Below are 12,299 nucleotides of genomic sequence, written 5' to 3' on the forward strand. Positions count from 1 at the left end.
AAGAAAGGAAAGAGAATAAGGATTTATTGAGTGCATACTATGTGCCAGGCTCTGTGCTAAGTGCTTTTATGAATATTATTGCCTTGATCCTCATGAAAACCCTAGGAGGTAGGTGCTACTTCTATTCCTATTTTACAGTTGAAGAAACTGGGGCAAACAGAGATTAACTGACATGTCCAGGATCGTATAACTTGTAAATGTCTAAGGCCATATTTGAAGTCCCATCTTCTTGACTCCAGGCCCAGCGATCTATTCACAGTGGCAATCCAGCTGCCTCTAAAGGGGCCTTTAAAGACCTGTTAAACATAAGTATGTCCTTAGCAGAATCTGTACGCCTACTGAGTCAATATCCTTGCAACAAAACTAGCTACATAAACTCACAGGCAGATTTCACTATCTGAATTGCAAAGTTAAAGCAATGTAAGGTAACACACTTCTATAAGTATGACTGTTGATCAAATCTATCCAAAGTATGGCCAAAAGATGATTTTAAAATGGTGTCTACTTATTTCATATACATGTTTAATCTTGTGCTAGCACAAAGCTACAGGCTTTGTTCTCATCAGCCTCATCAGAGCTAAGTCCCCATCAGCCCTCTCCCTGGTTTTCACATCCTATCTGCCTGTTGCCCCGGCCTCACTGAGATTTCTTACAAGAAACCCAAACAAAAGTACTGGCTCTCAAAAAGCTTGTGAAGCCTCCTGGCAATCTCATGGCATTTTATTGTTCAAGCCCATCTTTCCTCATTTTCTTCTCTTTTTACAACACTGCTAAGTTGTTTGGAAACAGGATCTTCATTCCTTTAGCATTCAACCCACCCTGCTTTCCCTCTGATGACACAGCCATCACAGAAATTTAGATCTTCTGTCCATGCATAGCTGTCTCCAGTTTAAAAGTGAACGTGGGAAATAAACATTTAATAGTAACTCCACTTATCAAAATGGTGATACTTGGCAAAGTTTATGAAGTGTTGGTGGGGGGCAGGGGTAATAGAAGGGCCTCAAGAGAAAAGCTTTATTAAGAAGAGAAAGGAGCCTGGGGGGGAAATTATAGTTTTTCAGCTTAAACTAAGTTCTCCCCCAACCCTTTTGGAGGGCCAAATGATTACAAATACTCCTCCAATCAAAACTTAATCTCTTTGCTCTCCATTTCCATGACACTTAGACCCTGTTTTGTGTTGGTCTCTTTATCTCTAAGAAGAAGCTGCTTTATTGAAAGTTCATAGAAAAGACAGTTGTCCTATAGACAATAAAGCCGTCTGCACACCAGGAATTTTTGAACGTAGGCTGCGACAATGCAGGCAGAATTTTCAACCTGTTGCTATAGCAGCAGAAGGAATGTGATTCAGGGGCAAACTGCAGTACTGCCATTCTCCATATCCAAATCCCTCCTAACAGGCTCCACAAAAGCTCCAGTAAGCAGATGGACATTAACCCCTAGAATACCATTAGCCCTTCCTTCAAAAGGGTAGCAATACTAGAGAAATCTACTCAATTCTGTTCTAAAAGCAACATCTTGAAAACAGAAGAGCTAGGCTAGAGAGGATGCAACAAGAAAGAAAGGAAAAAGAGAAGCTATTCAACTTGTCCAGTTTTGGGTTAAATGCAGACCGACTTTATTCTTGTGTCACTGCAATGCTTCTACGGATAATAATCTTGTTGCTTCTAGAATAATGCATCCAGAAACGAAAATTTGGTTCTTATCTAGGCTACACTGATAAGATTCTTTCAAATAAGTAAATTTAATTAAGCCAGTTATCACATAAAATTTAAACAGTGTACTTATTCCGTATCATATTGATCACAAAATTATTCCAGGCAGTTGCTGGGGATGAGATTACAACTGAGCATTTACAATCGATAGCTGCCAGCATAGCGGCTAAGTATATCAAGTAACCACTGCCTAGGGGGAACAAAGGGATACTCAAACCAGCCTCCCCCATTTTTGTCAGAAATGAAGAGTAGAAATGGGTGACATTCATAAATACCCTACGAATTCTGGGCATTAAAACTGTGACTTAGAAAAATCGTAATGCCAGATTATCCTATGTGATGGTCTAATATTTCCTCTTATTCAGAGAGTTCAAACACCAGGAGAAGAGTAAGAAGTATAATGTTTGAGTTCCAGATCAGTTACTTGTGCTATTCACCTCTCTGAGTCTCAGTTTCCACATCTGTAAAATGGGCATCCTACTACTAGTTCTACCTATAAATAGGAAACAATCAACAAAGTAAAGGCACTAGAATTAAGAGAAAGGCTTCATGTAGAAGGTGGGTTTTTAGCTGAGGCTTGAAGAAAGCCAGGGAAGCCAAGAGGTGGAAATGAGGAGAGGGAACATTTTATGCATGAGAACCAATGAAAATGTCCAGGATCAGGAGTACGTGGTGGAGTGAGACGGGGGTGAATGTACAAGAAGACTGGAAAAGTATGTGTCTGTGGGGGGAGGGCCGGGGCGGGGGGAAGCTAGGTTATGAAGCTTTTTGAATGATAAACAGAAGATTTTATATTTGATACTAGAAGACATCAATCAGGTTTTGAGCCTGGGGCTGGGAAGATATGGATGCACTTGACAGTAAATAGTAAAGTTTGGAAGGAGTGAAGGTTGGTAAGAGAGAGGTAATGAGTTCAGTTTTGGACATGTTGTGTTTAAGATATCTACAGGACTTTGACATGTAATTGGGGGAAAAATAAAATGTAGTAAATAAAAAAAATATCTATAGAACAATCAGTTCAAGATGCAAGAAGTTCTTTATAACAGTGAACCACCTCATAAATATAACCAAATAATAGCTCAGTAGGTATAAGTCTGGAAGGCAGACAAAAAGCTAGAAAATCCAGACATCATAAATGCTAGTGTCTATTTATCAAAGTCTGGGTGGCCTCAGGCAAGTTACTTAATCTCCATGTGCCTTGATTTCCCTGGCTATAAATTAGGGATCCAGTGATGAAAGATGACTAATAACAGAAGACTGTAAAGTACTTTGCCAGAAATAAAGTACTTTATTACTATTAATAAGTATCAGCACAATCTGCCCTAGAGACTTAAAACCTCAAATATATTTTAGAACTTTGGTTTCCTATCTTTTCCAGCCCACACAACCCACTGCAAAACAAACAAACAAATAATCCAGATAAGAAATGGGTCACAGGGTTGAAAGAAGTTTGGCACATTCTCTGCTAAACAATAAAGTTCTCCTTTGTTACCCTGGATTTTTGTCTGCCAAGGAAAGAGGTGCTTGATAACAAAGTATAGCGTGACTCCCGAAAGTGACTGACTATGGTACTCTTATGAGTATATGATGAGTTTGTGATACTCCCATGGCACAGCTCCTCTGGAATTGTGGTTGATAATCGCGTTGCTCAGAGTTCCTAATTATCTCAAAGCTGTTCATCTTTATAATGCTTTTGTTACTGTATAAATTTGCTCACTTCACTACGCAGTATTTCATACAGGTCTTCTAAAGTTTCTTTGAAACCATCTATTTTATCATTTCTTATGGCATAATAATATTACATTATGTTCACAAACGTAAATTGTTCAGTCATTCCCAACTAATAAGAACCTCTTTAATTCCTAGTTCTCTGCCACTTAAAAAAAAGTCATAAATATTTTTGTACATAAGGGTTCTTTTTCTTTTTCTATGATCTTTTTGGGATAGAGACCTAGCAGTATTTTAGTTGGGTCAAAGGGTATGTGTAATTTAGTAACTTTTCAGGCAAAGTTACAAGTTGCTTTCCAGATACATTTTATTGAGGTTTTGCACATGGATAATTTTTACAGGGGATTATTTATTGAATGCTGAAAAATAAAGAACTTTATTTTATTCATCAAACTAAAGAAACTAAAATTTAATTTTAAAAAATCAACACCTAATCTTTACTTTTAATATACAAGCTTTGCAAAGGCCTCATTTTAATCAAACCCTTCCTCTTGCCCTAAAATACACAACAACTTTTTCCTCCTTATCTTCTTGTCTAAGAAAGACTATTTCAAATGGACCGTGCTCCCCTAGCCCACAAAGAGGTGGTGGTAGCATTTAAAGACTGGAGACCAAAAGTGACTTTTTAGAATTTAAAATTGAATTTTTATTTATTTTTTTTTTGCATTCTTTGGCTGTATCAACCAGAGTCTTAGGGTTGAATAGCATGGACTGAACCACGGGGAAAAAGTGACCAGCAGAATCAAAGTATGGTGAGGAAAAAAGATGAGGTTTTGATGGGGAAAAAGGTCTAGATGACTTTTTCCTGACTGGCTTTCAGTCAGTTAGAGTCCCTGGGCAGGAGTAGAGGCCTCCTGGGAGCAGGCAGAAGAAAGGCAGATAGCTCACCTGATCAAGACAGGAACAGTATTTCAACAAGAATTACCATTGACGTAGAAGAGGCAGCACCTCAGAGTATCTAAGAAGAGGGTGATGCCCTGAAATACTAGACAACTAAGTCAGTAGATATGCCTCCTATTCTTGCATCAGGGCCTCAAGGAAAATTGAGAAGAAAGAAGAAGTAGGTATAGCAATGGTAGCAGCTGCAGCAACCAGGTTTTCTCAAAGATTAGGAAAACCACCTCCACTCTCAATGGGCTCCAGATCCCAGGCAACTCTACCATGGTGAGTGGGATGTTGGTACATTAGAATGTTCCTGAGCATTCTGCAAATGTATGCATGTCTATGATGAGGATGAGGATAAACATTCTATGGGAATTTTGGCTCCAATTCTTGAGAAATATGCCTGCTGCAATAAACTCTTTTTTCCTTTAAATTCTTCCATCTAATTCAATAAATTGTTATGTGCCTTCTAAGTGCCAGGCTAGGCAGATGTTGTCATCTGCATGCAGTGTTGCCCTGGCCAGCCCCAGGGAAAGGCAGCTCTCCTGTCTTCTTCAATCAATTAATCAAACTCCTGTACTGTGTCGGGCACTGTACTAAGCACTAGAGATATGACGAAAGGCAAAAATACAGTCCTTGTCTGAAAAGAACTTACTTTCTTATCTTCCACATAGACACTTAATTGGAGAATTGAATCTCATTTCCCCTAGCTGCTAACTATAAATCAGTGACCTGATGTTTCTATGTCTGGAATGACAGGGAGCCGGGAATGAACATGTAGAGGTAGCCACATAATTAGAGGAAAATCTCTGCTCCATCTAGGATTAGCAAAAATGTAGTTGTCAATGGTTGGTCAGGAGAAACTAAAGAGTTCCATTTCCAGCCTTATCTGTGGCTTTTATCAGCTAAACAATACTTTCCCCTCCTCCAGCACACTCCACCACACTGATGCCATCTAGCCTTAACACTGGACCACAGATTCTGTATGAACCATCAGGACTACTTCCCAATGCCCTTCAGTTTTTGCATAGATAGCCCCTTAGGAATTTTAACAGGCACAAGATGGTTAAAATCACCATTGAGGGCAATGGTACTTAAAACATAAATATCTGAAAGAGCAGTCAGTAGGTAAGAGTACAAAGGTACAGGAAAAATCCAAGGGAGCTTGGAGGGACTGCATGATTATGCTCGTGCTACTTTAGCCATCAGCAGATAACTGACTCTTTCCTCCACATAGAGTCCAAGGGGTCAAGCCTTTGGGTCACCAAAGGGAAGGTTCTGCATACCTTAGTAAGACACTTAATATGGCCTGTGCTTTAAGAAGTGTGGTATGCATAGAGACTAGGGGCAGTGGACATGGTGCCTGCCCTGGAGTCAGGAAGACCAGTCTTCCAGAATTCAAATCTGACCTCAGGGTACCTTTTAGCTGAGTGACCCTGGGCAAGTCACTTAACCTTATCTGCTTCAGTTGCCTCAACTGCAAAATGAGGTGGGAAAGAAAATGGCAAACCACTCCAGTATCTTTGCCAAGAAAACCCACATCACTAAGAGTCAAGCATGATACAGCAGCAGATCTTTCTGGCTCTGTGGCTATCTAATCTGGTCCGTACTGAGACAAAGTGATCCAGGGAATCCTTGATCATCTTCTTCTGTACCTGAGCGCCTGCATGCTTTCGAGCTGTAGTTGGGGTTGAAGCAACCCAGTTTCAGGCTTAGGCTTCCTTGGCTTGCCCTTAGATCCTGAGCTAGAAGACTTCCAGACTTCTCCAGGCCCTTTTGGTCTGGACGCCTTACCCAATGCCCATAGTCTGGCTATCTCTTTGTGTGGACCGAGGCTGGCAAAACATACTTCGGATTGCTGATTACGTCTCTGTTAAGTGTTTTTGTTGTTGTTGTGTTTCACGCTTGCCGAAGTTGTCATGAGAGGGCCTGCCTGTCTGTTCTGCTTCTACTGACTGGCATCTTGAGGAGCTGACTACCAAGAAGCTTACATTCTAACGAAAGAAAAAATACACATAGGGGAGTGCAGCCAGGGAGAGGCACTTTGGTCCAGATAGTGACAAGGATGATAAGGGAGAACACCAGGGGGGTGGAGATTAAAGAATAAAAGATGGATGGCCTGAGTGCTACCTTGTTACACAAATGCTGTTTTTTTTAATTCTTTTTTTTTTTCATTACAAATGAAACAAGAGCACTTGAATATACAACAGAAAAATGTTTCTATCTATTCTGTTAAGCTTTTCCTTGAAAGTACCTATTACATTTAACATGATAATGCCAACACTGTTCTGCTTGTCAGTGCCCCTTCCCATCTGCCCCCCTCCTCTTTTCTATATTTTCAATGTTTCATCAATGCTCCTTTCTTTCTTCTTAGGAATGTCCATCTTTACCACTCCCTCTCTCCATAGCAAAAGCCATCCTCTGCAACAAGTAAGTACATTCAAGCAAAATAAACTTGCAGATTGACACTGTCCGAGAATGCATATGCCTCATTCCATGCCTTCTCTCTGTCACTTCTCTGGCAAAAGGAAGGAGGCATGCCTTGTCATTAGTCTTTTGGAACCCCACCTGGTCTTTGGTCAGGGTTCTCAAGGGTTTCGAAATTATTTTCCTTTAAATCAGTGTAGTGGTTGTATGAATTGCTCTCCTAGTTCTGATCACTTCATACTACAACAGTTCAGAAAAGTGTTCCTGGGATTCTCTGAATCTGTCCCTTTTGTCATTTCACTCCATTCCTTTCACATATCATGATTCGTTCAGCCGTCCCCCGATTGATTAGTACCCAGGTTTGTGCTACCACAGAAAGTGCTGCTCTAAATACTTTTGTATATACATATCTTTACTCTCTGTCTTTGGCCTTTTTGTTACCCACGGAATGTTTAGAGATCTAGAAGAAGGCCTCCAGCATGTTAAGTGAACTTTCCCCTTCTCCCCAACAATGATTTATGGGAGAACATGCATAAGAGATACAGTGGGAAGTTATGGATCTCTTGAACCCCTGAAGATGGTAGCTCCATCAGTGAGATTACAAATCCACTCACACACACACACACACACACACACACACACACACGGAATGGAATAGAGGAGAGGCCTGGAATAGACACACACGCACACGCACACGGAATGGAATAGTGGATAGAAGGCAATTTTAGAGTCCGGAAGACATAGTTTAAATCCTGTGTCTGACACATACTGGCAGTGTGACCACGGGCAGACTGCTTAACCTCTCAGTGACCCAGGCAAATCTCCAAGACTCCAAGTTACAGCTGAGTTAGCCATCTGCATCCATAGAGGGATTTTAAGACAATATAAAGAACAGAGGCTTTAAACTGAGTTGCTAAACTAGGGAAGGGAACAAGCACTTATTAAGCTCCTACTATGTGCCAAGCCCTTTGTAAATATTATCCCATTTGATCCTCACAACTCTGGGAGGTAGGGGCTATTAATATTCCTATTTTACAGTGCAGGAATAATAAGGCAAACACAGGTTAGGTGATCTGAAAGCTAGATTTGAATTTAGGTCTTCCTTACGGCAGACCCAGCATTCTATACACTGTGCCACCTAGCTGGATAACAAGACTTTTTTTTTTCTCTTGGTTTACGTTAAAACATACACACACACTTCTAGCAGGAAGAGTAGTTATGAACTTCTCTCTGGGGAAAGGTCTTCATACTGTTGTCATGGATACCATCAAACAAGGTCCATAACCTGAGTCATGCACGATCCCCAGACATCACTACTGGCCCAGCTCTTTCCCGCAGCTTTCAATATTCTATTAAGGTCGATGGGAAAAAGACAAAAACAAAGACACTGTCTGGAGTAAAATGCAACTTGATTAAGAAAGACTAGAAAGCACCCCAATATTAAAAGGAGGAGGTATTGAAAGGATCTGTAAACTTAAAGATCAGGCCACCAGTACGTTAAGAAGTCTATTGCCTTGTAAGCTGCATAAGCTATATTTTTCTTTTGTTCATTCATATTCATAAGTAATGGATATGGGAGGATAATGAGTTTGGGGAGCATGAGGAAACTTTTGAACTTAATATACGGCTTGCTATAGATGGTGATCAAAACAGCAACCAGAAGCTAATGGTTATCACTTCCGAAATACGACACACAGGAATCCATGCGGTTTTTGTTTGTATCTTACCAATGACAGAAACTTAACTTTTGAATCTTCAAGAATTAGAAGGTCCATATGAATTCCAAGGATGTAGACATAGGACTGCAGATTAAAGGCTAAAAAAGAAATCTTGAGAGACCATCTAGTCTTACTTATAATGGAGTAAACTGAGGCTCAAAGAGCTAGTTATAGGACTCACTGATGACTACAAAGTTGTATTGCGTAAGATTTGAACCCATGTTGGCAAACCACTCCAGTATCTTTGCCAGAAAACCCCAAATGGGGTCATAAACAGTCGGACACGACTGGACAATGAATTCCCTCCCTCTAACTCCACATCCAGTGTTCTTTCTGAAATACTTTCATCCAATGCCTCTCTGGGTTATTTTTACCTTTGCTACAGGAGCTTCAAGGAAAAGCAGGAAGAGTAGTTATGAATGTCTTTCTAGGGCAAAAGTCTTCATACTGTTGTCACGGATACCATCAAACAAGGTCAATAACCTAAGTCATGCACGATAACCAGACATCACTACTGACCCAGCTCTTTCCCACAACTTTTGAGTGCTGCCATCTCTCTAAATACAAACATACACATGGTCACTGCATGTACAGAAATGCATGGTTATTCCATGTGTGGCCTAGCATTCACCTGAGTAAATCCATTTTTACCTTTACTTAGTTTGATTTTATCAAAATGTATAATGTAATATATATAATTTTTCCTCTATTTGATCGAAAACTTGAGGATTTGATTGGAAAATTACTTCTCTCCCAACTTGTTTGGTTCAACAGTTGATTTTTTTGGGGGGAAGCATTTGTGAATATTGCCATTTTTAGTACTTAAATGTAGAGCAATGGATAGAACATTGGACCTGGAGCTGGAAGACCTGAGTTCAAATCTCACCTCAGACACTTAATAGTTGTGTTACTCTGGACAAGTTGCTTAAGCCCTGTCTGCCTCAGTTTCCTCATCTGCAAAACAGGAATAACAGTAGCACCTAGCTCACAAGGCTGTTGTGAGCACCAAATGAAACGAGATTTGCAAAGTACTCTGCCAGCCTTCAAGGACCATATAAATGTTAGTTTTTGTTGTCATTGAGACAAGATCGGGCACCATCTGGTCTTCTCCTCCCCTTGCAAACAGGGGTCCACAACCTTGAATCATGCTCGTGAAACACCATTAAGCCCTACCCAAGAAATACCCAGCTTTAATAAGTACAAACTGCCACACAGCTTAAATTCCCAAACTGACCGTGCACGTGGTTCCAAATCAAAGCCAGTGTTATATTGGTTTGCAAAGAGAAAGCTGATCAGGCATGTGTGTCAGACTGACATGTGCACTGTGAGAGGGCATCTGTACTTCTGGCCTGAGCAATTCCTATTCAGATTTCCTGGACCATTTTTCTAGAAAACTACTTCGCTACTTCACACTCTAATGTAATCAAGATGCATTTCACACGGCTGTTTAAAAATAACAGAGCTGTTAAAAAAATACCGTGTATCATATTTACCTCCCCACGATCCAGACAGATCAGCTTTTCCTTGAACATCTTTCTCTCTTGCTTTGAAATCTTCTCCATACCCACCCAGTTTTCAAAGTCTGAATTATTTTACAAACTGAGGGCAGCAGTTGCATTCTTTTACATGCCAATGCCATCAGCTTCTTAAGTTTAGAACAAATATTTGAAACAGATGCCCCCAGTTAACAATGCAGGGCTTGATAGAAATGAATCGCTCTCTCACCCACTGCAAGTTAACAGAGAGGCCCTTGGCACTGCTGACACAGAAAAAAAAAAAACCTGCTCCCCAGCCACCTCCTTCTGCCTCCCAAAGCATCCTACATACTACTTTACAAAGATCCCTGTTTTTTGAATGTCATATATTACAATTCTGATTTCTTGTTACTTGTTTTTTCCTCAAAGGGCTACTACTTATATAGAAAGGATATAAAGAGTCTCTGTGTAATTTCATTAATTTGCTTTTTTTACTTTCTCAAACCTCCTACTCCCTGCCACTTGAATTCAATAAACTTTTATTACCTTTCTGTTGTATTTTTTTTTTAAATCAGAGAGACAGAACACCCTTATAGCCCCATTTAAGGGCTATCTAGCTGAAGCCGTCAATCATTCTCACTGTTTCTTTTTGAGAGCTGGAAAGTACATGATCACCCCTAGCACCTTTTTCCCCATCAAAACCTATTAATAAATCTTGTAACCTTTTCCTTTAGGGGCAAACGGTAACTCCGACTTGGCAAGGTAATGTAAAGTTTCATTCCAAGATCATGATATCAGGTTATAAGTTTGAATATCACAGAGAAATGAAAAGACATTTCTTTGTCCCATAACTTTCAGGAAGTCAACCAAAGAAACAAAAAACACTCTGCAGTCCTTTTTCTAATCTTCGTTTGGACAACCAACAAGAAAGATCAGCGTTGAAGCATTTAAATGAGATGAATGGAGTCCTCTGCTCACTTTACTTACCACTAAGAAGGAATGGAGTACTTCCCCCGTCCCACGCTGACCCTGCAGCTCAGTCTCTTCCTGAGGTTACAGTGTATGTGACTGTGTGTGTGGGGGTGAGTGAGTCTGCGTGTGTGTCTGTGTAGGTATGCACTTTGCATGCTTGAGCAGAACCCAAGGCTGTCTGTCTGCCACTCAGTCCTCTTGTCTGTGTGGGATGGGCCAACACGAAAAAAAAACCAAACCAGCCAACCCATACAGGTTAACTCACTGGCTTTCCCCACAGCGACACACCCTAAGAGGGAGGGAGAGCCAGGAGAAGCTGATAGACAGGAACATTTCAGTGACTCTATACAAAGATCCTACTTTTGATTCTATTTAAAAAAAAAAACTTACTGAATTTTAAGGGCAATTGCCTATACAAAAGCACTCTGGATGGGCATACGATAGCTGGATAATTAGATCTCAAAGCAATTTAATACAGAGGTTATTTTCTAAAGGCAAATCTAAACATTTGATTCTTTTAAAATTTATATCTACACATTCTTTATATGGTGGTCCTGTAGTGAGCTTCTTATATGCAGGTATTACTGGCCTCCGGAAATGAAGGTGAGGGCAAGAGGCTTAGTATAGCCTAGAGAAAGCAAACCTGACTGTGAGTCACTGAAAAAGGACTTTAGTCTCTGGATCTTGCCCTACCCAATCTACCAGGGCCCCAAAGACAGGTGACACCTCAGTTTATACAATGGATTAGTTTCAGGGAAGTTATATTTAATCTTTTTTTTTTAAAAAGCAAAGCAAAACAAAACAAACATTCCCATTTTAAATGCCCTGTGGAAGATGATTGTAATAGACCTAGAGACATCAACGGTTTTGCAAAGTGAGAAGTCCTTCAATGAGGTGAATGATCACTCCTAACTTGTGTAAATAAGGATATATATGTGTATATATACAAGTATGTATATGTATATACACATATACATACATACACAAACACAGACATATCTGTCTCTCTGTGCATACACACATATATTTGGATATGTGTGTGTATATATATATATAGTTTCTCAAAGTAAGATATACCCATAATCTGGAATAAAAGTGGGCTCTCTTACTGTACTATGTAGATCTGGGGGTCTTAACCACTTTTGTGTGTCACAGACCTCTTTGGCAGTCTGGTAAAGCCTATGGGCCTCTTGTTAAAATAATGTTCTTAAATGCAGAAAATAAGATACATAGAATTATAAAGGAAAATAATCATATTGCAATATAGTTATCAAAATACTAACACCACCACCATCACCATGACCACCCCAAAAACAACAAAATAAGTTTATGGATCTTAGGATAAGAACCTCCAATTGCAGGAGACAAAGCCCTGTAATAACTGA

At 40.0% G+C, this 12,299-nt stretch overlaps 1 protein-coding gene across 1 annotated transcript in view; it reads right to left on the reverse strand.

The window, feature by feature from the left end:
* STON2 (stonin 2) overlaps positions 1-12,299 on the reverse strand; it is a 174,055-nt gene that overhangs the window by 60,781 nt on the left and 100,975 nt on the right. The gene's annotated exons all lie outside the window — the stretch shown is intronic.

Source organism: Trichosurus vulpecula, chromosome 8, assembly GCF_011100635.1.
Source record: "Trichosurus vulpecula isolate mTriVul1 chromosome 8, mTriVul1.pri, whole genome shotgun sequence".
NCBI lineage: Eukaryota > Metazoa > Chordata > Mammalia > Diprotodontia > Phalangeridae > Trichosurus > Trichosurus vulpecula.